General features: G+C 43.9%; 1 non-coding gene across 1 annotated transcript; it reads right to left on the bottom strand.

Annotated features, from left to right (window-relative positions):
• Positions 1-19014: 19014 nt before the first annotated feature.
• trnaf-gaa (transfer RNA phenylalanine (anticodon GAA)) lies at positions 19015-19087 on the bottom strand. The gene has a single exon. It is a non-coding gene; the product is annotated as a tRNA-Phe (tRNA).
• Positions 19088-26531: the final 7444 nt, after the last annotated feature.

Below are 26531 nucleotides of genomic sequence, written 5' to 3'. Positions count from 1 at the left end.
AAAAAAAAAAGGCTAAATACACCTCATGCTTAAAACAAAAACATGCATAAAAACCCATGTCATACATCACATTTAATTGTTATATCTCAAAGAGGGAAAGACAGGACATGGGTTCATTATATTTACACTTTGCACGCAGAGTCTAATGAGACGACTGAGCTTGTGCGTGAGAAGATGTAGTGGAAAGTGAACACCTCACTTGGCTGTTACATCCAACCTACAGTTCAACTTTGATTTGAAGCACACAAGGATACTGAACACTGTGTCTCATAAATAATTAACAAATACGACCGACAGTAGCTTTTGTTGGGTTCACATATTGCATATCACAAATTACCATTTATATACATTATTATCACTGAATATTAATGTTGTAGATCAGGGCTTTTCAAAGTGTGGGGCGCGCCTCCCCTAGGGGGCGCCAGAGTTCTTCAGGGGGGGCGCAACGTGAGGAAAAATAAACCAGAATAAGTTACTATTGTGGACATTTAGCGAACTTCAGCTAGCCTTTGCCAGAGACAAAATGGATCGATTTTTAGTACCTAAAGCTACAGTGAGTGAGGAGACAGAGTCTGGGCCAAGCAAAAAAAGAAGGAAGTATGACCACGATTATTTAAAGTTTGGATTTTCATGGACTGGATCTGAAGATGCTCCACTGCCACAGTGTGTTGTCTGCCAAGAGGTGCTCACTAATGATGCTATGAGATGTTTAAAATGTGTAAAACAAGATGTTTTAAAAAAGCACAGATGTTTAAAATATGTAAAAAATGTTTTAAAAAGCACAGATGTTTAAAATGTGTAAAAAATGTTTTAAAAAGCACAGATGTTTAAAATGTGTAAAAAAAGATGTTTTAAAAAAGCACAGATGTTTAAAATGTGTAAAAAAGTTTTAAAAAGCACAGATGTTTAAAATGTGTAAAAAAAGATGTTTTAAAAAAGCACAGATGTTTAAAATGTGTAAAAGAAAAAAATAATGTGTACAACAACCATTTTTTTTAAAATACGAATGGAACATTAAGTATAGCAAAAACAAAAATTGTAAGGGGGGGCGCTGTTGTTTATTTGCTCTCTGAGGGGGGGCAGACTCTCCCACACTTTGAAAACCCCTGTTGTATATGATTACCAAGGTTGTGAATCCATTCCACTTTTACACTCACAGTTAGACCTTTTTACGTAGTTTGGATTTCAACCAAAGGCAAAACTGTTAAAGTAGGCTACAAATTCAAATATTGCACATGTGCTAGATTTTTTTAATATATAGCTGGAAAACTATGAATCTACTGTGCAGAAATATTTGTTTTTTATTTTCTATACAACAGTTAGTTCTGGTCCACTAATTTGATTGGTCGAACAGTGTTCCAAGAGAGCCTATATTTCCTATAACCACACTGGGATGTTTCACTGTTTGTATCACTCTGCTCTTCTGTGTTCACTGTGTAAAATTCCACTTTCGAATTCAAAATGGTCATTACAGTAATATTCGTGGCATCATCAGCAGACATGACAAACAATACTTCATCTCATCTCATTATCTCCAGCCGCTTTATCCTGTTCTACAGGGTCACAGGCAAGCTGGAGCCTATCCCAGCTGACTACGGGCGAGAGGCGGGGTACACCCTGGACAAGTCGCCAGGTCATCACAGGGCTGACACATAGACACAGACAACCATTCACACTCACATTCACACCTACGGTCAATTTAGAGTCACCAGTTAACGTCTTTGGACTGTGGGGGAAACCGGAGCACCCGGAGGAAACCCACGCGAACACGGGGAGAACATGCAAACTCCACACAGAAAGGCCCTCGCCGGCCACGGGGCTCGAACCCGGACCTTCTTGCTGTGAGGCGACAGCGCTAACCACTACACCACCGTGTCGCCCGCACAATATAACTTATGCTTTAAAAATATGAAAGCTCTTCAGTTGAAGATGACAAGGAAAAAAGGATACTAATTGTACAAATCAATTTTGATTATACAAATCAATAGCTAGCTAGCTGGCTAGCCATCATGCTATAAAATGGATGTGGAGTCCTTGGGATCTATTTCCACTGGCGAAGCAAAAAATAAACAGAACATTTTGCCATATTATGCGCCAAAGGTCACTTACTCAATATTAATTTCTTGTTTATAGAACTGTTATATGACAGCAGTACTGTATCACACTCTCAATTGTGCAGTTATATTGAATATTGGCATGGCTGTGATTCACCACTGGAACAAGCCCACAGGGTGATTGGTAGTGGATATTCTGCTTAAATCTAGTGTCTTGTGTAAATACCACTTCCGAAATAGGTTACGTGTTTTGACCACGGTGGTGTAGTGGTTGGCACTGTCGCCTCACAGCAAGAAGGTTCTGGGTTTGAGCCCGGTGGCTGACGGGGGCCTTTCTTTGTGGAGTTTGCATGTTCTCCCCGTGTCTGTGTAGGTTTCCTCTGGGTGCTCCGGTTTCCCCCACAGTACAAAGACATACTCTAAATTGACCATAGGTGTGAATGGTTGTTTGTCTCTATGTGTCAGCCCTATGATGATCTAGCGACGTGTCCAGGGTGTGCCCTGCCTCTAGCCCATAGTCAGCTGGGACGGGCTCCAGCTTGCCTGCGACCCTGCATAGGATAAATGGTTACGGAGAATGGATGTTTTGACCAGAAGGTTGCAAGATCTAGGTCTGATAGAAATTGTTCAGCAATTTAACAAGGCACTTAACCCTTAACTCCTCATTTGTATACTTGTACTGTTTTCTGTCACCTACAGTATAAGTGTTGTATATATAGTAGGACTGAAGTGGATTTTAAATGAGACATGACAGAGATCATTCACGAACTTCTTTACTTAACTTCTTCACTTCTTGTTCTGCCCCATTCTACACTTATTAATCACATTGCAATACAGTCTAGTGCCACCGCAGGTTGGGATGTATATTGCACTATACCACATATTCGTCTCTTGTAAGAAATAAACTCAGTACTGTTGCACAAGAATACTTCAATAACAGTTAAAGTAACTTGAATATATGAAAGAAGCATTTCCTTTCCTATGTACCTGAACTAGTAGAAAACATGTCATTTATGACCTTATGGCAAATAAGTATGCAATACAAGATAAAGAAATTATACCATCAATTAAGTAACGTGAGCATTTAAGCATGTAGCTGATCTACAGAGGTGGAAAAACTGGATTGACAAAGTAAAAGTCCTGCTTAGGTTTTCCTTCTGCCTGTCCTCTCAACACAGGTGATTTCACCAATTAGCTCATCAACCTGGCTTAGGGGATGTGGTAATTAGGATCAGCTGGTTCATTGAATTGGCTGGAGCAAAAATGTGGCAGGGTTTTTACTTTCTGCACCCAGGTTTTTCCACCTCTGCTGATCTATAGGTAAGTTAGTCACAATCTCAACCTTATGACATGACACCAATAAGTAAATACTGTATGATAACAATATTCTATAAACACAATGAACATAAACTTTTTTTTTTACATCACCACATCCTTTTTTTTTTTTAAGGTCACATAATCCTCCAACCACACAAGGGTGTGTCTTGCTCTTGGTACTCTTGGAGAATGAGGAGGAGAATGCACAGTTTCAGGTGGCTCAGATGAGCTTGGCAGCAAACAAGCATCATCAGGTTGTGATGATGGAACAGTTGGACAGGTGGAATGTGAGGGGGCAAGGTGGAAGGCGTTCCACACTTTTCCATCAGAGAGCAAGTAAGTGGCAGGACCCTTCTGGGCTACCACTCGTAGAGGTTGGGTGTACTTGGAATGTCTCTTTGCAATGATTCCAGGTTTGCGGATGCAGACAGAAGAGCCTATCTTAATGTTGGGTGGTTTCGCACCATGTCGTTGGTCTGTGTACTGTTTTGTTTTCTCTTGTTTCTTCTGAATGTTCTGCAGCAGGTTTGTTTTGTCAGTACAGGGGAGCATGGAATGCAGACCTCGGATATGTAGCTTTGTATTAAGTGGCCTACCATGTAGCAGTTCGGCAGGAGACACTGAGGTCACAGCATGAGGTGTGGCTCTGTATGTGTGCAAGAACTCAGGTCACAAAGGCTTTCAGGGGTTTACCTTAAATAGTAGCTGTTTGCAAGCAGTCTTTGAATACTCTGTTGAAGCGCTCTATTTCCCCATTTGCTTGAGGATAATACACAGAGCTGCGGCAGTGCTTAATGTTTCTGTCAGAAAGGAAAGACTCAAACTCAGCCGAAACAAACTGAGGGCCATTGTCAGTAACAAGTTCAAGTGGATTTCCTTCTCTGCTGAACACAGTGGCGAGAAAGTTCATGTCAGAGGCTGAGGTAACACTTGAGCAGAAAGCAATCTCAGGCCACCGGCTGTGGTAGTCAATGAGGGTGATCGCAAAGCGGCAGTCAAGAGGTGCAGTGTGAATAGGCCCTACAATGTCTACAGCTATCTTTTCCCAGGCTGCAGTTGGAGTAGGCACAGGTTGTAGTGGCACGGTATGGGTGGTTGCAGTTTTGTCGTGTTGCAGGCAAGTGACGCATGATTTAATGGCAGACTCAACCTGTGAATCCATCCCAGGCCACCAGTACAAATCTCTCAGTCTTTGTTTGGTGCGGACGATCCCTGGATGTGTAGTGTGAGCAAGCTGGATCATCCTGGACTGCAACACTGGAGGTACTACGACACGATGAGTGCCACGTATTATGAAACTATCTTGCACAGCCAGCTCACTCTGAACACGAAAGTATGGCATGAGGACAGGGTCCATACCCTTTGCACTTCGAGGCCATCCCTTGGATATGTAGTGCTGCACTTTCTGTAGCACAGGACAAGTTTCACAGGCACTGGAGAGCTCTTCAGCAGTGATTGCTGCAAAGTCAGCTGACACAACAGCGACCATCTTCAACTCCATCTTGTCATGTTCATCCGTGATGGGAAGAGGCAAACGTGAACGTGACAAGCAATCTGCTGTAACATTCTCTCTACCTGGTTTGTATTCAATGCTGTAGTTGAAACATAACAGTCGAGCAGACCATCGGGCTATTCTCATGCCTGCCCGTCCAAGGCCTTTGGTAGTGAGTAAAGTGGTCAGGGGGCTGTGGTCAGTTCTTAAAGTGAAATGGCGACCCCACAGGTAAGTACGCCACTTTTCAGTTGCCCAGACACAGGCTAAGGCCTCTTTTTCAATTGTTGAGTACTTGCGTTCACACATAGTAAGTGTTCTGGAGGCAAATGCAATGGTCTTTTCTGTATTGCCATTCCTCTGTGTCAGCACGGCACCAATGCCATAGTCTGACGCATCAGCTGTCACGACTGTTGGCAGGGAAGGGTCGAACAAGGCAAGAGCAGGACTTGTAACTATGATGTCTTTCACTTGGCAGAAGTTTTCTTGAGCCTCCTTAGGCCAATGAAAACCAGTAGACTTTCGCAGTAGAGCACAGAGAGGTTCCACAAGTGTGGCATAGTTTGGAATGAACTTTGAGTACCACGCAGTCAGGCCCAGAAATGAGCATAGCGATTGAGCATCGTGTGGAGGGGGAGCTTGGACCACTGCTTGAACATGGCCAGGGTCTGGTTGTAGGCCAGAGGCAGAGATAAGATGCCCAAGAAAGGACAATTCAGTCTTCCTGAAGTGGCACTTTGCAGCGTTCAGCTTCAACCCACTCTCTTGCAGGCAATGAAGGACAGCGTTCAGTCTAGTGTCATGCATTGCAGGCGTCTCCCCATAGACTATTATGTCATCAAGATAGCACTGTACACCTTTTTGGTGTGCTAGAATCTGAGACATCATCCGTTGGAAGGCACTCGGTGCTGAGGCCAGCCCATAAGGCACTCTTGTGAAGCGAAAAAGTCCATCATGCGTAATAAACGCTGTAAGGTCTCTGCTGCTTGGATGTAACTGCACTTGGTGGTATGCATTCTGCAAATCAATTGTGGAGAACATTGTAGCACCACGTAGCTCGGTAAAAACTTCTTCAATGTGTGGCAGAGGGTGACTGTCTATCACCACTGCTCTGTTTAGTTCATGTAGATCCACACCAAGACGAATACCACCAGTCTTTTTGCTCACAACCACTAAAGGTGACACCCAGGCAGACGAGTCAACTCTTTCTATGATGCCGTCAGCTTCCAGCCTTTTCAGCTCCTCTGAAACAGCTTCACGTACAGCAAATGGAAGTCTACATAGTTTCTGCTGGACTGGAGGGACATCTGACTGTACTTTAACTTTGTGTGTAAATCCAGCAGCAATGCCAAACACACTGGTAGAATTGACAGGTTGACTCACCATTGGTGAAGCAGGTGTTGTAATCTGACCATCTTGGATGTGAAGATGGAGTGCAGTGAAAAAGTCCATCCCAAGCAGGGGTGTCCCATCATGTACAATGCAGACGTCTGTTTGTGTTCTCTGGTTGCAGTATGTAACAGTAAGGCGGAGGCATCCTAGGACAGGAATAGGTTTCTTCATGTAGGTCACCAGGCGGACTGTAGGCTTAGTAAGAGGTACATGCAAAAATGACTGACAATAGACACTCTCTGGAAGGATGGAGACCGCTGAACCAGTATCTACAAGCAAATCAGTGGTAAGTGACTGTCCATTTGTTACATGAAGAGACACAGTGCATGTAAGATGATTTGTTTGTGGGACTGCTGCAGTGGGAGTAACATGTAAAACTGTAAGATCCGGCACAGCAACTTCTTGCACGGTCTGTGTAGGAACTGTGCTGCGGCAAACTCTACCAAAATGTCCCATTTTCCCACATTGGTTGCATTTTGCATTTTTAGCAGTGCATTTTGGGTTGTTTGCTAAATATGAATTGGATCCACAATGGTAACAATTTCTGTGCTGAGCCTGAGAAGTGCGTCGAGAGTCATTTGTAGGTGTGTGCTGAACTAGTGCATGTGACTTGCCTTTGCTCCGTCGTGAACGTGCAGCGCCGCCTCCCTGTGACTGAACAAGTTTGACTGTAGCGTCAGGTAGTGGAGTCATTGCTTTGGCTTCAGCCACTGCTGTTTCAATTTGGGAAGCGATTGTTATCGCCTTCTGCAGTGTGAGATCTGTTTCCAACAGTAACCGTTCTCTAATTCGTGAGGAGGACGTTTCCTCAATAAGCTGATCCCTTATCATATCTTCACCTAGCAGGCCAAAGTCACAGTTCACTAGCAAGTCTCTCAATGCAGCAACGTACTGTACAATTGATTCACCTTGTCTCTGCGCACGCTGGGGAAATTTATTCCTCTCTGCAACAACGTTCACCTTCGGCACAAAAAATGCTTTAAGGGCATCACATGCAGATTTGTAAAAAGTGCCGACATCAGGGAGAGTAAGGAAAATGTGTTGGCCTTCTGTGCCTAAACAATGAAGTAGTAAGGCGCACTTACGTTTATCTGGCATGTCGTTAGCAGTGAGGGCGAGGAGGTAATTTTTAAACATCTGAATCCACGTTGTATATAACGTAGGCTCACCGGGAGTGTCCAATAAAGCAGGGGGTTGTGAAATTCCAACAAAAGCCATCCTCGTCGCCAATATGTTGTGTATATATAGTAGGATTGAAGTGGATTTTAAATGAGACAAGACAGAGATAATTCACGAACTTCTTTACTTAACTTCTTCACTTCTTGTTCTGCCACATTCTACACTTATTAATCACATTGCAATACAGTCTAGTGCCACCGCAGGTCGGGATGTATATTGCACTATACCACAATAAGGAACCTAAGTTTCCTATACGTAGGCTTTTATGTAGTATCATTACCTAGCTCAAAAACACTTGGATAATGATAACTAGCTAACCAACATTAACTGCTTGCTAAGGTAGCTAATGTTATCCAAAACACCAGTCTGTAGGTAACAGTTCATTTTACATAATGTAAGTAATTATGTGGTTACAGCATTTTTTTTAAATAAAAGAAAGATCATTTATTTCTAACAAACTTTTCTGTGTTCATACTTCATCATGAGTTTTCAGTTTAATCTGAGAATACAACAGTACAATAACACAAGGTGCATAGCATCAGGATATCAATGTCAAGATAAACTAAACAATCCATTATATGCCTCCCACGGGATCTCATAGTATTAAATTATATTTCAGCTCGACACTCAAGCTCTCTCTCTTATATATTTAACAGTTATTCCACAAAATCAACTGACTATAAACCATCTATGATGAGATTGAGTAGAATCACTTTTATTCTCTGCACATTCACTGGATTTTGAGAAACAGAGGGTTTTTATTTTTTGCAAATTCGATAAATGAAAACTTTGTACAAAACGTACGACAAAATAATTTCTGCTCAGAATGGAAACAAACCGGTGCAATTTGTGAAAAATGCTAGAATAATAATTATTGAAAAAAAAAATGCGTTATACTTTTAGTATAAAATCCAATACTTTAATTCCATATTTTGTTGATTTTTTTTGTATTTTTTGTGGTTTTGTATTTGAGTAGAGCTTTTATTTCATCCTCGGTTGGTTCAGCAACACACTCCGCCATTTTCTACTTCTTCTCCTTTAGGGTTTTTTGGTGGTTTGCAAACCAACTTAAAGGTGCATTACTGCCAGCAACTGGGCTGGAGTGTGGAACAGGAGATATTGGGGGGGGACGACTATTCTTTTCGCTATTTCTGTTTCTTTTAAATACTTGATAACAAAGTGATATATTGGACTTGATGCACACTGCCATTTTGTTTTTCTCAACTCAGTATGAGATGATGGCCTAGTAGTAGAGTAGGCAATTAGAGCGTACAATTGCTCATATCAAGTGAATGTGGAGAGAAATTTTATATATATATATATATATATATATATATATATATATATATATATATATATATATATACACACACACACAGTGGTGCTTGAAAGTTTGTGAACCCTTTAGAATTTTCTATATTTCTGCATTAATATGAACTAAAATGTCATCAGATTTTCACACAAGTCCTAAAAGTAGATAAAGAGAACCCAGTTAAACAAATGAGACAAAAATATTATACTTGGTCATTTATTTATTGAGGAAAAGGATCCAATATTACATATCTGTGAGTGGCAAAAGTATGTGAACCTCTAGGATTAGCAGTTCATTTGAAGGTGAAATTAGAGTCAGGTGTTTTCAATCAATGGGATGACAATCAGGTGTGAGTGGGCACCCTGTTTTATTTAAAGAACAGGGATCTATCAAAGTCTGATCTTCACAACACATGTCTGTGGAAGCGTGTCATGGCACAAACAAAGGAGATTTCTGAGGACCTCAGAAAAAGCATTGTTGATGCTCATCAGGCTGGAAAAGGTTACAAAACCATCTCTAAAGAGTTTGGACTCCACCAATCCACAGTCAGACAGATTGTGTACAAATGGAGGAAATTCAAGACTATTGTTACCCTCCCCAGGAGTGGTCAACCAACAAAGATCACTCCAAGAGCAAGGTGTGTAATAGTCAGCGAGGTCACAAAGGACCCCAGGGTAACTTCTAAGCAACTGAAGGCCTCTCTCACATTGGCTAATGTTAATGTTCATGAGTCCACTATCAGGAGAACACTGAACAGCAATGGTGTGCATGGCAGGGTTGCAAGGAGAAAGCCACTGCTCTCCAAAAAGAACATTGCTGCTCATCTGAAGTTTGCTAAAGATCACGTGGACAAGCCAGAAGGCTATTGGAAAAATGTTCTGTGGATGGATGAGACCAAAATAGAACTTTTTGGTTTAAATGAGAAGCATTATGTTTGGAGAAAGGAAAACACTGCATTCCAGCATAAGAACCTTGTCCCATCTGTGAAACATGGTGGTGGTAGTATCATGGATTGGGTCTGTTTTGCTGCATCTGGGCCAGGACGGCTCGCCATCATTGATGGAACAATGAATTCTGAATTACACCAGCAAATTCTAAAGGAAAATGTCAGGACATCTGTCCATGAACTGAATCTCAAGAGAAGGTGGGTCATGCAGCAAGAGAACGACCCTCAGCACACAAGTCATTCTACCAAAGAATGGTTAAAGAAGAATAAAGTTAATGTTTTGGAATGGCCAAGTCAAAGTCCTGACCTTAATCCAATCGAAATGTTGTGGAAGGACCTGAAGCGAGCAGTTCATGTGAGGAAACCCACCAACATCCCAGAGTTGAAGCTGTTCTGTACGGAGGAATGGGCTAAAATTCCTCCAAGCTGGTGTGCAGGACTGATCAACAGTTACCAGAAACGTTTAGCTGCAGTTATTGCTGCACAAGGGGGTCACACCAGATACTGAAAGCAAAGGTTCACATACTTTTGCCACTCACAGATATGTAATATTGGATCGTTTTCCTCAATAAATAAATGACCAAGTATAATATTTTTTGTCTCATTTGTTTAACTGGGTTCTCTTTATCTACTTTTAGGACTTGTGTGAAAATCTGATGACGTTTTAGTTCATATTAATGCAGAAATATAGAAAATTCTAAAAGGGTTCACAAACTTTCAAGCACCACTATATATATATATATATATATATATATATATATATATATATATATATATATATATATACACACACACACACACACACACAGTGCCCTCCACAATTATTGGCACCCCTCATTAAGGTATGTTCTTAGGCTTCTAATAAATTCAATTTTTTTAAAATAATATAGGACAACAATGCAGGCGGCACGGTGATGTAGTGGTTAGCGCTGTCGCCTCACAGCAAGAAGGTCCAGGTTCGAGCCCCGTGGCCGACGAGAGCCTTTCTGTGCGGAGTTTGCATGTTCTCCCCGTGTCCGCGTGGGTTTCCTCCAGGTGCTCCGGTTTCCCCCACAGTCCAAAGACATGCAGGTTAGGTTAACTGGTGACTCTAAATTGACCGTAGGTGTGAGTGTGAATGGTTGTCTGTGTCTATGTGTCAGCCCTGTGATGACCTGGCGACTTGTCCAGGGTGTACCCCGCCTTTCGCCCGTAGTCAGCTGGGATAGGCTCCAGATTACCTGCGACCCTGTAAAACAGGATAAAGTGGCTAGAGATGATGAGATGAAATGAGGACAGCAATGCAAAAAAAGAGAAAAATCCAACCTTTAATTCAAGTGCATTTATTCAGTGGGGAAAAAAATCCCACATTAAGAAATAATTATTTTACATGAAATCATGTGTGCCACAATTATTGGCACCCCTGATGTTAATGCTTTGTACAATTCTCTTTTGCCAACAAGACAGCACTTAATATTCTCCTATAACATTTCACAAGATGGGAGAATACAGAGAGAGGGATCTTCGACTATTCTTCTTTGCACAATCTCTCTAAATCATCCAGAGTCCTGGGTCCTCTCCTATGCACTCTCCTCTTCAGCTCACCCCACAGGTTTTCAATTGGGTTGAGGTCTGGGGACTGAGATGGCCATGGGAGGAGCTTGATTTTGTGTCTGGTGAACCATTTTTGTGTAGATTTGGCCACATGTTTAGGGTCATTATCTTGCTGAAAGACCCAGTGATGACCCATCTTCAGCTTTTGGGCAGAGGCCACCAGATTTTGATTTAAAATGTCCTGGTACTTCAAAGAGTTCATGATGCCATGCACCCTAACAAGGTTCCCGGGGCCTTTGGAAGAGAAACAGGCCCAGAGCATCACTGATCCTCCCCCATACTTCACAGTGGGCATGAGGTTTTTTTTGTGCATACTCATCTTTTGTGATGTATTAGAGTGTTTGTTGCCAAAAAGCTCTATCTTGGTCTCATCTGACCAAAGCACATGGTCCCAGTTGAAGTCCCAGTACTGCTTAGCGAACTCCAGATGTTTATGTTTATGCTTGTAAGTGAGAAAAGGCTTTTTCCGTGCATGCCTCCCAAACAGCTTGTTGGCACGTAGATAGCGCCTGATGGTTTTTATGGAGACTTTGTGACCTCAAGATGCTACTCTTTGATGCAATTCTCTAACAGTGAGCTTTGGAGAACTTTTTACTTCTCTTACCATCCTCCTCACTGTGCGTGGTGGCAAGATAAACTTGCATCCTCATCCAGGCTTGTTTGCCACTGTTCCAGTTGTTTTAAACTTCTTGATGATTCCTCTGACTGTAGATATGGGCAGGTGTAGGCGAGTGGCTATTTTCTTGTAGCCATTGCCTGACTTATGAAGGTCGACACACATCTGCCTTACTTGAACAGTGTGTTCTCTTGTCTTTCCCATGTTGAAGAGTGGATAAGAGAAATAGGCCTCTGTGTCACATCATATTTATACCCCATGGAAACAGGATGTGATGAATTACTAATTAAAGGTTCCTAGATACTCTGATCAACTTTATAAACTACAGTAGAAATGACAGAAATGCTTCAATTACATTTATTTTCTAGGAATTGTTATGGGTGCCAATAATTGTGGAACAGGTGATTTTATGAAAAATAATTATTTCTTAGTCAGGGATTTTTTTTTTAATTCACTTGAGTTAAGGGTTACATTTTTCTACAATTTTCAGTGTGAGATTATGCTTCTGCAATAAAAATTGAATTTATATTAAGGCTTTTAACATGTCTTAACCAGGGGTGCCAATAATTGTGAAGGGTGCTCATCTCATCTCATTATCTCTAGCCGCTTTATCCTTCTACAGGGTCGCAGGCAAGCTGGAGCCTATCCCAGCTGACTACGGGCGAAAGGCGGGGTACACCCTGGATAAGTTGCCAGGTCATCACAGGGCTGACACATAGACACAGACAACCATTCACACCTACGGTCAATTTAGAGTCACCAGTTAACCTAACCTGCATGTCTTTGGACTGTGGGGGAAACCGGAGCACCCGGAGGAAACCCACGTGGACACGGGGAGAACATGCAAACTCCACACAGAAAGGCCCTCGCCGGCCCCGGGGCTCGAACCCAGGACCTTCTTGCTGTGAGGCGACAGTGCTAACCACTACACCACCGTGCTGCCCGTGAAGGGTGCGCTCTCTCTCTCTATATATATATATATTAGACAAGCACATTTTTACTACCAAGTTCACTTTTTCAAAACTCTTCACACATCTCTCTGCAGTTTAAAACGTCCAATTTATTTCATGTCCAAAATTCACTGCAGCTATCAAAATGTGATAAACATGTTTCAGAAGACACACATTTATCAAAACACCAGTATTAGTTTTCTTCACACGAGGGGCCAAAGTTATCAATCTTTCAGTAAAGTTGTGTGTAAATGCTTTTGCAGGTCAGATCAATCAAACATTGCTGCCAGATTTACAAAAGTTTATGTAATACTGATTTTCTTGGTACTCATGAGCATTTAGTGATAAATGCCAGTCACCCATAAATTACCAAGCCTGTATATGACAGATATTATTTGCATTTAGTGACAGACAAAACAAACAAACAAACAAAAACCTATCATAAAGCACAGTGCTCACCGAAATCTGAAAATGATGAAATGACAACTGAAGAGTGAAAAAGTATCTCCTAAGTGTGGCGTGCACTGAATGATCTAGTAATAGCAGCTCAGTCACTGCAGCACACTGGCTATAGACACACAATAATTCTTGGTATGGTGGCATTTATTATAACTTTATCTTGATATAATTTTCATATGAATTATTATGTCCTAATTGCATAGATAGTCTTACTTGATTTAGTTTCTTGATTTGGTTTTGGATTACTTTCTTGCAAATCATTAATATGAAATGACTTTTACAAAGTTTCACCAAGGTTGTTTCTATACAGTAATTGTAAGAAATAAGCTATTTAAACCTTACAAATCTAATCTGTATATAAAATTGCAGTAATTCATGCCAATTATTCATCCATTATCTATACCGCTTGTCCATCAGGGTCATGGGATGGCAGCCTATCACAGGGCTAACACACAGACAAGCAAACATTCACACTCACATTTATATCACATTTACAGTAGCCAATTGACCTAATCCACATCTTTGGACTGGAGGAGGAAACCAGAGCACCTGGAGGAAACCCATGTCTACCAAATTTCTTTTGTAAGGGCTGTTTCACATCATGGTTGTCTTTTTGAATGACACCAACTAACTTCTAAAACTAGGTCCAGTATATATATCAGGGCTTTACATTAACTTTTTTGCTCACCAGCCACTGTGGCTAGTGGTTTTCCCAAGTCACTAGCCATTCAGCCTTTTCACTAGCCACAATTTTGTTGCCAGGAAATCGCAGTTTTTTCTTCACCATAATACGTTAAAGTTTGGAAGATCTAGATTTAATTATGAATGGCAGCATATAATGTAGCACTCAAGTATTCAGTGCTGTTAAGGCAGCGCCCTATATGAAAACATGCAACCAATTCAGACAAAAATATAAACAGAGTATTCTGTTTATTGAACTCAAATTCAAGCCCCTTACAATATGAAATATCATATAATATGAAAAATAACATTCAGTACAACTGAACTGATTCTAATATTAAAAGTCCAATTCAAAACATTTATCATTCAAAAACATTTGATGTTTTGATATGCAAGTCTCATCTCATTATCTGTAGCCGCTTTATCCTGTTCTACAGGGTCTCAGGTAAGCTGGAGCCTATCCCAGCTGACTACGGGCAAAAGGCAGGGTACACCCTGGACAAGTCGCCAGGTCATCACAGACAACCATTCACACCTACGGTCAATTTAGAGTCACCAGTTAACCTAACCTGCATGTCTTTGGACTGTGGGGGAAACCAGAGCACCCGGAGGAAACCCACGCGGACAACATGCAAACTCTGCACAGAAAGGCCCTCGCCGGCCACGGGGCTCGAACCCGGACCTTCTTGCTGTGAGGCGACAGCGCTAACCACTACACCACTGTGCTGCCGTATTATTATGTATATTATGTATTATCTATTAATAGTGTGTGTGTGTGTGTGTGTGTGAACATGTGTAGATAGAGACATTAACCCTTTGATGCAAAACATGGGTCAAAAGTGACCCGGCTGAGTTTTTATCTTCTATATCTTTGCAATAAATTAATCCCATCATTCAGTATTCAAGGTATTCCTCAATTAACTTGTTTTTGATCATCATACATCCTTATTTTATTTTTTCCTTTCTTACTTTTTGAATAAAAACCCTTTTTGTATCACTACCCTTCTAATGCACAACATGGGTCAAAAACGACCTGCATTCATTTTCCAGGTTATTTCATGTATGGCTGAGTGTTTCTATGATATACTTTTGAAATAAACTCATTTTGTCATTTACTTTTCCAAATATGCAGTAAATATCTTGTTTTTGTTTAGCACAAATCATCATTTTTATTTTTCCTTTCTTAAGTTATGAACAAGCACAGCTTTTGTAATTCTACATCAAGTTTACACACATGGGTCAGAAACGACCCGTATGCATTTACTACAGCGTTTGGTGGGAACTGTGAATTGTGCTTGTGTCAGACGTTTCACAGCTCAGCACAGCGCCCTTTGCCCATCTAATACATGGAAGTAATGTTTTTCAATTGTTCTAACATTATCTTAGAAAAAAATTGATTATGTTTAGGTTACCTTGAGAGTGAGTAGATTACTTGTCAGTAAGTTACAAGTAATTACTATTAGCTACCGAGCTGTTGACATATTCTACTTTAGTTAGCTAATTTTATTGTAGTTGGCTTAGCTAACTACATAGTTAATAAATAAATAACTGGCCACATTCACTGCTAAAGTAATTACTTGAAACAAATTATTATTATAGTATTAAGACATTTAATTTTAAATCACACTTGGATGACCCATCTCATCTCATCTCATCTCATCTCATTATCTCTAGCTGCTTTATCCTTCTACAGGGTCGCAGGCAAGCTGGAGCCTATCCCAGCTGACTACGGGCGAAAGGCGGGGTACACCCTGGACAAGTCGCCAGGTACTTGGATGACCCATGTATAGTAATATAAAAAGTATTTTTGTTCATAAAGTAGGAAAGAAAAAATTAAATTAATGATTTGTGGTAATTAAAAACAAGATATTTAAAGAATACTTGGAATATTCAATCATAAAATAAATTGATTTCAAAAGATAGAGCAAAGAAAAACTCAGTCAGCATGAAATAACGTGGAAAATGAATGCAGGTTATTTTTGACCCATGTTGTGCATTAGAAGGGGTGTGCATATATTTTGCATTAAAGGGTTAAATGTCCTCATTACATTCATCATCAGATGAGTCTGAATGGTCCATGAAAAATGGTCTTCGTGACCTGAGGCTTCCAGCAGGCCATAAGTTGATAGCTGGGGCGGGATCAACTTCTTTCCAATCACGTGAACGTTTCTAAACAGCAGCTCCATCCTCTCCAGCTCAGCTGACTTCATGACAGCCAGGGACTTGAAAGCAATGCTGTCCTGTAGTGAACCAGCCGTCTTCACCGGTTTTGATGTTATAGTACCTATGTGTGCATTTGACTTTTCGTGGTCCTTTATAGTTTCGAGTTTAAAATTGCTGGTGCCTGTCTTTGCCATACTTTCTACAGTCTTCGCAGTACATGGTATTTTCGGTTTTGCTATGAACTATCCAATCTCACCCGAACTTCCATTTGTCATTGAACTGTCTTATCTTCCTATTAGCGTCTTGTTCATCTCCATGGCCGTAGCCAGCTATGAGGCCACCGAGGTCCGGACCTTGGTCATTTTTAAGAGCTGAAAATACATTTGTACGCTAAATATTCAACTGGATAAAAAAATAAAGAATAACATTAAAACGTCTCCGTAAAAAGTGCATTGTTAATTATATTAAACATTGATTCTGTCTTCTGTGTCTGTTTCGTGCATGTGGCTCTGAGACCAAGAGCACAAAAGCGAATGAGTGCGCGACTCAGGGGAGGAACGCAGTGCAGCAGATATGTTTTTTTCATGGTAACCATCAGCGCACTTTCATGAAGCTGTTAAATTTACATTTTCGAAGCAGCGCAGTTGTAGCCTGCCTTGTTTGTGATTTTAAAAGTAAATAATTCGATAAGCCAAAACAATAGAGTGGAAAGTTTTAACTTATGTTTGCCTTGGATAACTTTGCCTAAAACATGGTGGTGTATACTGATTTTTTTCCCAGAATTTTTTTTTGTGTAGGTGTAATGGATGCCAGATTGTTAATGTATCTTAGTTCCATATGCTACATGGTTAAGGTATCTTTTGTCCTCATTGCTTGGGCCAGATCAAACTATTAAACAAGCTTAAATTATTCTTACTCTTGCCACATACATGATTTTTTTTCAAAACTGATGATATTCAAGCCCTGTGGTGACCTGGCAACTTGTCCAGGGTGTACCCCGCTTTTCGCCCGTAGTCAGCTGGAATAGGCTCCAGCTTGCCTGCAATCCTGTAGAAAAGGATAAAGCGGCTAGAGATAATGAGATGATATTCACTTCAAACACCATTAAAAGTAATTTCAGGAATAGATCTCTTTTGTGGCGTGTAATTCACCCCTCTCATTTAAATATGTTGAAAATTTTTTGGCATGCGCTTTGCGCATCACGGACCTCGGTGATTTTAAAATGCTGCCTCCAGCCCTTATCATCCCTGCCCCTTTTTTCCTGAGCAGCAGGGTTTGAAACTCCAGCTATATGCCGCCACATAGTGCACTTGTCAGTCGTCAGCAACTTTGTTGCTTCATTCATTAACCGCAGGTTACAGTACAGTATCACTGATTTTATCTGAGCCATTAACGAACGTTCTAAACAATTCTAACATGTTGTCAGAATGTTTATGCAGGTGCTCATGGGAATTGTAGGTGCGTAATATTACATTGCAATGCGTTTATTATATCATATGCCTTCAGAGAAAACTACAATTAAAATATATTGTCATACCACAGAATAAACCACCCACCAAAGTGGCTAGTGAGACTAAAGTCATTACCTGCCAAAGCCGAATTTTACCCGCATTTGGTGGGTAGGCGGGTGCTAATGTAAAGCCCTTTTTATATATATATATATATATATATATATATATATATATATAGTTAGCGCTGTCACCTCACAGCAAGAAGGTCCGGGTTTGAGCCCCGTGGCCGGCAAGGGCCTTTCTGTGCGGAGTTTGCATGTTCTCCCCGTGTCCGCGTGGGTTTCCTCCGGGTGCTCTGGTTTCCCCCACAGTTCAAAGACATGCAGGTTAGGTTAACTGGTGACTCTAAATTGACCGTAGGTGTGAGTGTGAATGGTTGTCTGTGTCTATGTGTCAGCCCTGTGATGACCTGGCGACTTGTCCAGGGTGTACCCCGCCTTTCGCCCGTAGTCAGCTGGGATAGGCTCCAGCTTGCCTGCGACCCTGTAGAACAGGATAAAGCGTCTAGAGATAATGAGATGAGATATATATGCTGGAGTTTCTTATACATTATTTTATAGGGACACACCAGCCCTACTGCTGTCTCTTATAAGTTCTTATAAATATGTTTGTAAGAATCAAATGTGAGCTCAGTTTTGACCTTGTGGTCATTTCATTTCATTCTACTTTAATTATTACACTTAGATGTTACTGGGTAAATTGAGAATTTCATTTCTTTAGCACTAACTAGGTTTTACTTTGGGATGTGTACAGTACTTTCATTCACAATAGAAAGATATTTAAGTGGAAATTACTTTTTTTGTAAACTAAGTGCCTCTGACAGGATCCTTTGTCCATTAAAAAATGTCCTCTCCGGAAAACACACCATACTGTATGATGAGATTGTAAGTTATTTTTTAAGAAAATATTTGTCTCTTTTGAAGCAGAATACTCTGTTGTTGCATGGTAGAAAAGCAGGGCTTGAAACAGATGCGAGATACTTTTGCAGCAGAGCTTCACATGTGGTTGAAAAGTGAGTCCGTCAAAAAGTGTCTGTGGCAGCGGGGGCGTGGTCAAGCGCCGGTCTGTGACAGGAGGGCGGAGTCAGGGAAGGTAAGTGGCAGAATCACTACACCTGACGGCAATTAACCTGTGTTTATGTGTGTCTTCCCAGTGACCGCGCCCTATTTAGGGAAGGAGAGCGGAGAACAGGGGAGCTCATCGCCGGACGAGACGCTAGTCTGTGCCTCTAGTCTCCAAATAAAAACGTTGTTAGACTGAAAAGCTTGACAATAAAAACCATATACGAACCTGATCTCTGTCCTGCCGTCCTCTGTGCTCCACCCACACCTAGCGAACCGCTACAGTGGTGCTGAAACCAGGGATTGAACCAGGGACTTTTAGATCTTCAGTCTAATGCTCTCCCTACTGAGCTATTTCAGCCGATTAGCCCCATGGAGTCCTCCCCATTCTCCGACCTGGTCCACGCCCTCACCACGGCTCAGCAAAGCCAGCACCAGGCGCTCGTCACCCTCCGGAAGGAACAAGAGCGACGCTTCGAAGCCCTGGTGCTGGCCCAGCAGGAAGACCGCGAAGTGTTCTGGCACCTCCTCGTGTCGGCGGGGTCCACCAGCGCTCCGGCTGCGGGCCCGTCTCCCCTCACCGTCACCAAGATGGGTCCGCAGGACGACCCCGAGGCTTTCATCATGCTATTCAAATAAGTCGCAGAAGCCTCGGGGTGGCCGATGGAGCAGTGTGCGGCGTGCCTCCTCCCCCTCCTAACGGGAGAGGCACAGCTGGCCGCGCTACAGCTCCCTGCCGACCGCCGGCTGGCCTACGTGGACCTCCGCCGGGCCGTCCTCCAGCATGTGGGGCGCACTCCAGAGCAACAGCGCCAGCGCTTCCACGCTTTGCGCTTGGAGGAAGTCGGCCGGCCGTTCGCGTTTGGCCAGCAGCTCCGGGACACCTGCTGGTGGTGGTTGAGGGCCGACAACCGCGACGCCGAGGGGATCATCGACCAGGTGGTGCTGGAACAATTCATCGCTCGCTTACCAGCAGGAACCGTGGAGTGGGTCCAGTGCCACCGCCCGGCGTCGCTGGATCAGGCAGTCGAGCTGGCGGAGGATCATTTGGTGGCTGTTCCGGTGGCAGGACAGCAGACAGCGTCTTCTCTTCTCTCTCTCTCTCTCTCTCTTCCCCTCCTTCTGTGTCCCGTCCTCGCCCCATTCCCCCACCGCGGAGACGGGGGCTGGCACCACCCCAGCCGGCCCGTCACACCCGCGGTGCCCTCCCGTTTCTCCCTTCTGTGTCTGTCTCTCCCCCCCCTCAGGTGAGTGAGCTCCAGAACACCGGTGCAGAGGGAAAGCCCGGGCCGGTTTGCTGGCGCTGCGGGGAGCCGGGCCACCTTCAACAGCAGTGCACGGCAATGGAAGTGGGCGCGGTGGTTCGGATCCCCGACATGCCAGAGGCCGCCCTCGATCGGGCCGGAGCGTATCGCATACCGGTGAGTATCCAGGGGGCTACATATCAGGCGTTGGTGGATTCTGGTTGTAATCAGACCTCAATTCGCCAAAGCCTGGTGCAAAACGAGGCATTGGGGGGACCACAGGGGGTGAAGGTGTTGTGTGTGCACGGGGATGTTCACCGCTACCCTTTGGTGTTGGTCCACATTTTTTTCAGATGGGAAAAAGTTATAGTGAAGGCGGCGGTTAATCCTCGCCTTACCCACTCTTTAATTTTGGGGACTGATTGGCCGGGATTTCGGGATTTGATGACACACTTAGTCAAGAGTGGGTCCTGCCATTTAACGGGGGGAGGTCCCGGTGTCGCTTTGGCGGGAGCAGCTGTCGCAGAGCCGTCTACGTCATCTCTGCGTCAGAGTGAGGAGCCGCCGGCCCCTCCTCTCTCTCTTGGGGAATCCCTCGCGGATTTCCCATTAGAGCAGTCGCGAGACGAGACTCTGCGACATGTGTTTGACCAAGTGAGAGTAATCGATGGTCAAATGCTCCAGCCGAACGCCACCCCATCCTTCCCCTACTTCGCGATTATGAAGGATAGGTTATACCGAGTGACACAGGACACTCAGACTAAAGATCGAGTCACGCAACTTTTGATTCCAAAGAGCCACCGGTAATTGGTATTCCAGGCGGCTCATTTTAATCCCATGGCTGGACACTTAGGGCAGGATAAGACACCCGCCCGAATAATGGCCCGATTCTATTGGCCGGGGATTCGCGGCGATGTTCGTAGGTGGTGCACGGCATGCCGTGAATGCCAGTTAGTAAATCCAGCGGCCATTCCAAAAGCGCCTTTGCGCCCCCTCCCATTAATCAAGACCCCGTTTGAGAGAATTGGGATGGATCTTGTCGGGCCATTAGATCGGTCAGCACGAGGGTACCGCTTTATATTAGTTCTGGTGGACTATGCAACACGATACCCGGAAGCAGTGCCTCTGAGCAATATCTCAGCATGCAGTATTGCGGAGGCACTCTTCCGTGTTATCTCCCGAGTTGGAATCCCGAAAGAGATTCTGACTGATCAAGGCACCACATTTATGTCACGGACACTGCGCGAACTGTATGGGTTATTGGGGATTAAGCCGATCCACACCAGCGTGTATCACCCACAAACGGACGGTTTAGTGGAACGGTTCAATCGCACCCTCAAAAATATCATTAAAAAATTCGTAAGTGAGGACGCACGTAATTGGGATCAGTGGCTTGAGCCCTTGTTGTTCTCAGTGCGAGAGGTCCCCCAAGCCTCCATGGGGTTCTCCCGTTTGAATTATTATATGGGCGTAAGCCACGCGGCATCCTAGACGTGCAGCGGGAAAATTGGGAGGAGGGACCTTCACAAAGCAAGAACGAAATTCAATACGTCATGGACCTGCGCGCAAAACTCCACACGCTCACCCACCTAACCCAGGAGAATTTGGGGCAGGCCCAAGAACGGCAAACCCGCCTGTACAACAAGGGTACGCGCCTTAGGGAGTTCACACCAGGAGATAAAGTACTCGTACTGTTGCCCACATCGAGCTCCAAATTGATCTCCAAGTGGCAAGGGCCCTTTGAGGTCACATGGCGAGTCGGGGACGTCGACTATGAGGTGAGGCGAACGGACAGGGGTGGAGCACTACAAATTTACCACCTCAACCTACTTAAACTCTGGAATGAGGAGGTCCCTGTGGCGTTGGTGTCGGTGGTTCCGGAGAAGGCGGAGCTGGGGCCGGAGGTTCAAAAGGTGGCATTGGCATCATGCACCTCTCCGGTCCCCTGTGGAGACCACCTCTCCCCGACCCAACTCACGGAGGTCGCCCAGTTGCAGACCGAGTTTTCGGATGTGTTCTCGCCCCTGCCTGGTCGCACTAACCTCATAGAGCACCACATAGAGACACCCCCGGGGGTAGTAGTGCGTAGCCGCCCTTACAGGCTACCCGAACATAAAAAAAAAGGTGGTTCGGGAAGAACTTGAGACCATGCTTGAAATGGGCATCGTCGAGGAGTCCCACAGTGACTGGAGCAGCCCAGTGGTCTTGGTACCCAAGGCCGACAGGTCGGTCCAGTTCTGTGTGGACTATAGAAAAGTTAACGCGGTGTCTAAATTCGATGCATACACGATGCCTCGTATTAATGAGTTGCTCGATCGACTCGGCACTGCTCGCTTTTATTCGACGCTGGATTTGACGAAGGGATATTGGCAGATCCCCTTGACTCCACTATCCCGAGAAAAAACGGCCTTTTCCACACTGTTTGGTTTACACCAATTCGTCACCCTTCCGTTTGGGCTGTTTGGGGCGCCCGTTACGTTTTAGCGGCTGATGGACAGAGTCCTCCGCCCTCACGCCACTTATGCGGCAGCCTATCTAGATGACATCATCATCTATAGTAATAACTGGCAGAGGCACCTCGAACATCTGAGGGCTGTCCTTAGGTCGCTGAGACGAGCGGGGCTCACAGCCAACCCAAAGAAGTGTGCGATTGGGCGGGTGGAAGTACGGTATCTGGGCTTCCACTTGGGCAACGGGCAGGTGCGTCCCCAAATTAATAAGACGGCAGTGATCGCGGCCTGCCCGAGGCCCAAGACCAAAAAGGGGGTGAGACAGTTCCTGGGGCTGGCTGGCTATTACCGTAGGTTTATACCTAATTATTCGGATGTCACCAGCCCGCTGACTGATCTCACTAAAAAGGGGGCACCAGATCCGGTCCAGTGGACGGATCAATGCCAGCGGGCTTTTTCTGAAGTGAAGGCTGCGCTGTGTGGGGGGCCACTTTTACACTCCCCTGACTTTTCTCTCCCCTCTGTGTTGCAGACCGATACGTCGGACAGAGGGCTGGGGACGGTTTTGTCCCAGGAGGTGGAGGGGGAGGACCGCCCCGTCCTGTACATTAGCAGGAAGCTGTCAGTGTGGGAGGGGCGCTACAGCACGATCGAGAAAGAGTGTCTGGCGATCAAGTGGGCGGTCCTCGCCCTCCATTACTACCTGCTGGGGCGCCCTTTCACCCTCTGTTCGGACCACGCGCCCCTCCAGTGGCTCCACTGCATGAAGGATGCCAACGCGCGGATCACCCGTTGGTATCTGGCACTCCAACCCTTCAATTTTAAGGTGGTCCACAGGCCGGGGGTGCAGATGGTCGTGGCGGACTTCCTCTCCCGTCAGGGGGGGGGGGGGGGGGGGGGGGGAGTCGGCTGCAGGCCGGACAGCCAGACGGCCTGAGTCGGGCGGTGGGGGTATGTGGCTAGCGGGGGCGTGGTCAAGCGGCGGTCTGTGACAGGAGGGCGGAGTCAGGGAAGGTAAGTGGCAGAATCACTACACCTGACGGCAATTAACCTGTGTTTGTGTGTGTCTTCCCAGTGACCGCGCCCTATTTAGGGAAGGAGAGCGGAGAGCAGGGGAGCTCATCGCCGGACGAGACGCTAGTCTGTGCCTCTAGTCTCCGAATAAAAACGCTGTTAGACTGAAAAGTTTGACAATAAAAACCATATACGAACCTGATCTCTGTCCTGCCGTCCTCTGTGCTCCACCCACGCCTAGCGAACCGCTACAGTGTCCTCTCTGGAAAACCACAAGGATCATCACCACTTCAGTTATTTCAGTTACCACCATGAACAAACATCACTGCGCAGTACTGGAAAACTTGTACTTCAACTCACATACATTTCAACAGTTTTTCACTTTGAAAAACTGATACTCCTTACTCTTCTGGACTATAAAAATGTGGGTCAATTTTAGAAATACACAATATGCTGTCTTCTCAACACAGGTAACATGCTCAGTGTATGACCAGTAGCTCTGAAATTCTGCAGTTCATTTTCATCTCAAAAACCACAAGGATCAATTTTTGGAGGCAGAGAAAACACACACACACACACACACACACACACACACACACACACACACACACACACACACAAAAAAAAAAAAAATCCCTCAGGTTTGATTTTTGGACTATTGTGGATCTGAAAAGTATACCCTGATTGTGAAACAGCCTGTAAATACGCCTTGAAAATTTTCAGAATGAATTATTTTGTATCCAGCTTGTGGAGGCCCACTGATTATGCCCACTTCATGCATAATAATGCATACAAATATCTCAGGCATTTTTGCCTATCTTCTTACCATTCAAAAATATGAAATTCAACATACTGATTTAATTCCATATACAATTTGTTGCTTAGTTAATTGATATTAATTATCATAAGAACAATAATTCATATCCAATTAAGTTTGAGCTTGAATGTAATTAGTTGAAACAACATATATAAGGATTTAACACCTGAGCTGTAGAACTGGTAAAATTCAAGTTCGAAACATCTGCAAGTCTGCTGAATGCATTTTGTGACAAAGCAATGGAAAATGAATTTACAGTTCAGTTTGGAAAAAAGCATATTAGCAAATAGAAAAAACTGTAATCAACCTCACATCTCTTCTCTCTTGTTTTTCCCCCCTCTGGCTGTCGGTCTTTGCAACAAAGTGACTTACAGAAGTGCTTTGTGGTCTCCTTCAAAAACATGTCCTCATATGAGTACAAATTGATCAGGGTCGAAGAATGCTATCAAGCTAAACCATGTTAGAGTTGGAAAACCCCACAGACAAATAAATGGATTTTTAAAGTAAATTACTTATCATTTGAGTGCTTCATGAAGTGGCAAAGTGATGCTTTTCCAGTCTTGAACTGTCAAGTTTTGGTGAGCCTATGCCCATTACAGCCTCAGATTCCTATTTTAGCTGACAGGAGTGGAACCTGATGTGATCTTCTGCTGATGAAGCTCATCTGGCTCAAGGTTCGGTGTGTTGTGCATTCTGGGATGCTTTTCTGCCCACCACGGATGCAAACAGTAATTATCAGTCTGGCCAATCTCCTCTGACCTTTCTTATCAACATAGTGTTTCTATGTTCGCACTAGATGTTTTTTGTTTTTCATACCATCCTGTGTAAACTGTGGTGTGTGGAAATCCCAGGAGATTGGCAGTTTTAACGTGTGCGTGTGAGCGCGCACGGCACGGTGGTGTAGTGGTTAGCGCTGTCGCCTCACAGCAAGAAAGTCCTGGGTTCAAGCCCAGCCGCCAGCGCGGGCCTTTCTGTGTGGAGTTTGTATGTTCTCCCCGTGTCTGTGTGGGTTTCCTCTGGGTGTTCCGGTTTCTCCCACAGTCCAAAGGCATGCAGGTTAGGCTAATTAATAATAAGTTAAATTTATATAGCGCCTTTCAAGAAACCCAAGGACGCTTTACAATTATAGACAAATAAATAAAAATAATAATAATAAAAAATAAAAAAAAATTAAAAGTAAAAAGTCCACTGAATAGGGGTCAGGATATAATTCCCGTGGTGTAGCAGCCACAGTCCCACCAAAAGGTGCATGAAAACGAGTCCCATATCTCCAGCACCGCCGCCGTGACGCCGTCAGCAACATCGCTCAACACCACGCCATGGATCCACAAAGCGAGCACAGAAGCTCCTTCATGCAGAGCGCTGGTGTGTCCCAAACCGCCTGCACAGCCGCTGCGACACCACCAAGCAACATAGCTCGGAACATCATGCCAAGCATTAAAGCACAGAGCGCTGGACAACCACGAAGTAAAATGAGCAACAGGCTCACTGCAGTCCATAGCTGGGAGCACAGGCATCACCCACAGTGAACCAAGGCCTGGAGGGAACCGACGCCCAAAACTGGTGGCTCTAAATTGACTAAAAACTAATTGGTGACTCTAAATTGACTGTAGGTGTGAATGTGAGTGTGAATGGTTGTTTGTCTTTGTGCCGGCCCTGCGATGATCTGGCAATTTGTCCAGGATGTACCCGGCCTCTCGCCCATAGTCAGATGGGATAGGCTCCAGCTTGCCTGCGACCCTATTGAACAGGATAAGCAGCTACAGATAATGGATGGGTGTGTGTGTGTGTGTGTGTGGTTTTTTTTTTTAAGTGGCCAGTAAGTGCATATCGCATGGCCTGATAATTTTTCTGTTATAGTCACCCATTGGATGATTTACTGGTGCCCTTTGTTGTCTTTAAAGCTGGGATATTTTTATTTTATAACTATAGTTCAACTGTAGTTCTTTCAGCTTTTTTATTTTATTTTTTTCAGCTAATTATTGGACAATTGATATCTATTTGGTTTTGAATTTGACAGCAGTTGAATCAGCTTGAATCAAACTCTGAAACATTTGCAAAGTGATCTGGAAAAACACATGGTTTGCTGATAGTAGGAATAAAGTATAAAATGTATGCAAAATGTCTTACTTCATTTTATGTCAAAGCACTGTGGTACTGCAGAGAGCACTGTTGTACCAAGTGTATGAAAAAATAATGTTAAAATAATTTTAAAAAGAATATTATTATTTTATGAATACTAAACATGTGTCTTTTTCTTTGTGTAATTGTAAAAAAATA

This window comes from Neoarius graeffei, chromosome 19 (assembly GCF_027579695.1).
Source record: "Neoarius graeffei isolate fNeoGra1 chromosome 19, fNeoGra1.pri, whole genome shotgun sequence".
Taxonomy (NCBI): Eukaryota; Metazoa; Chordata; class Actinopteri; order Siluriformes; family Ariidae; genus Neoarius; species Neoarius graeffei.
The sequence above is the reverse complement of the archived record's forward strand: the minus strand, read 5'-3'. Positions and strand labels throughout refer to the sequence as shown.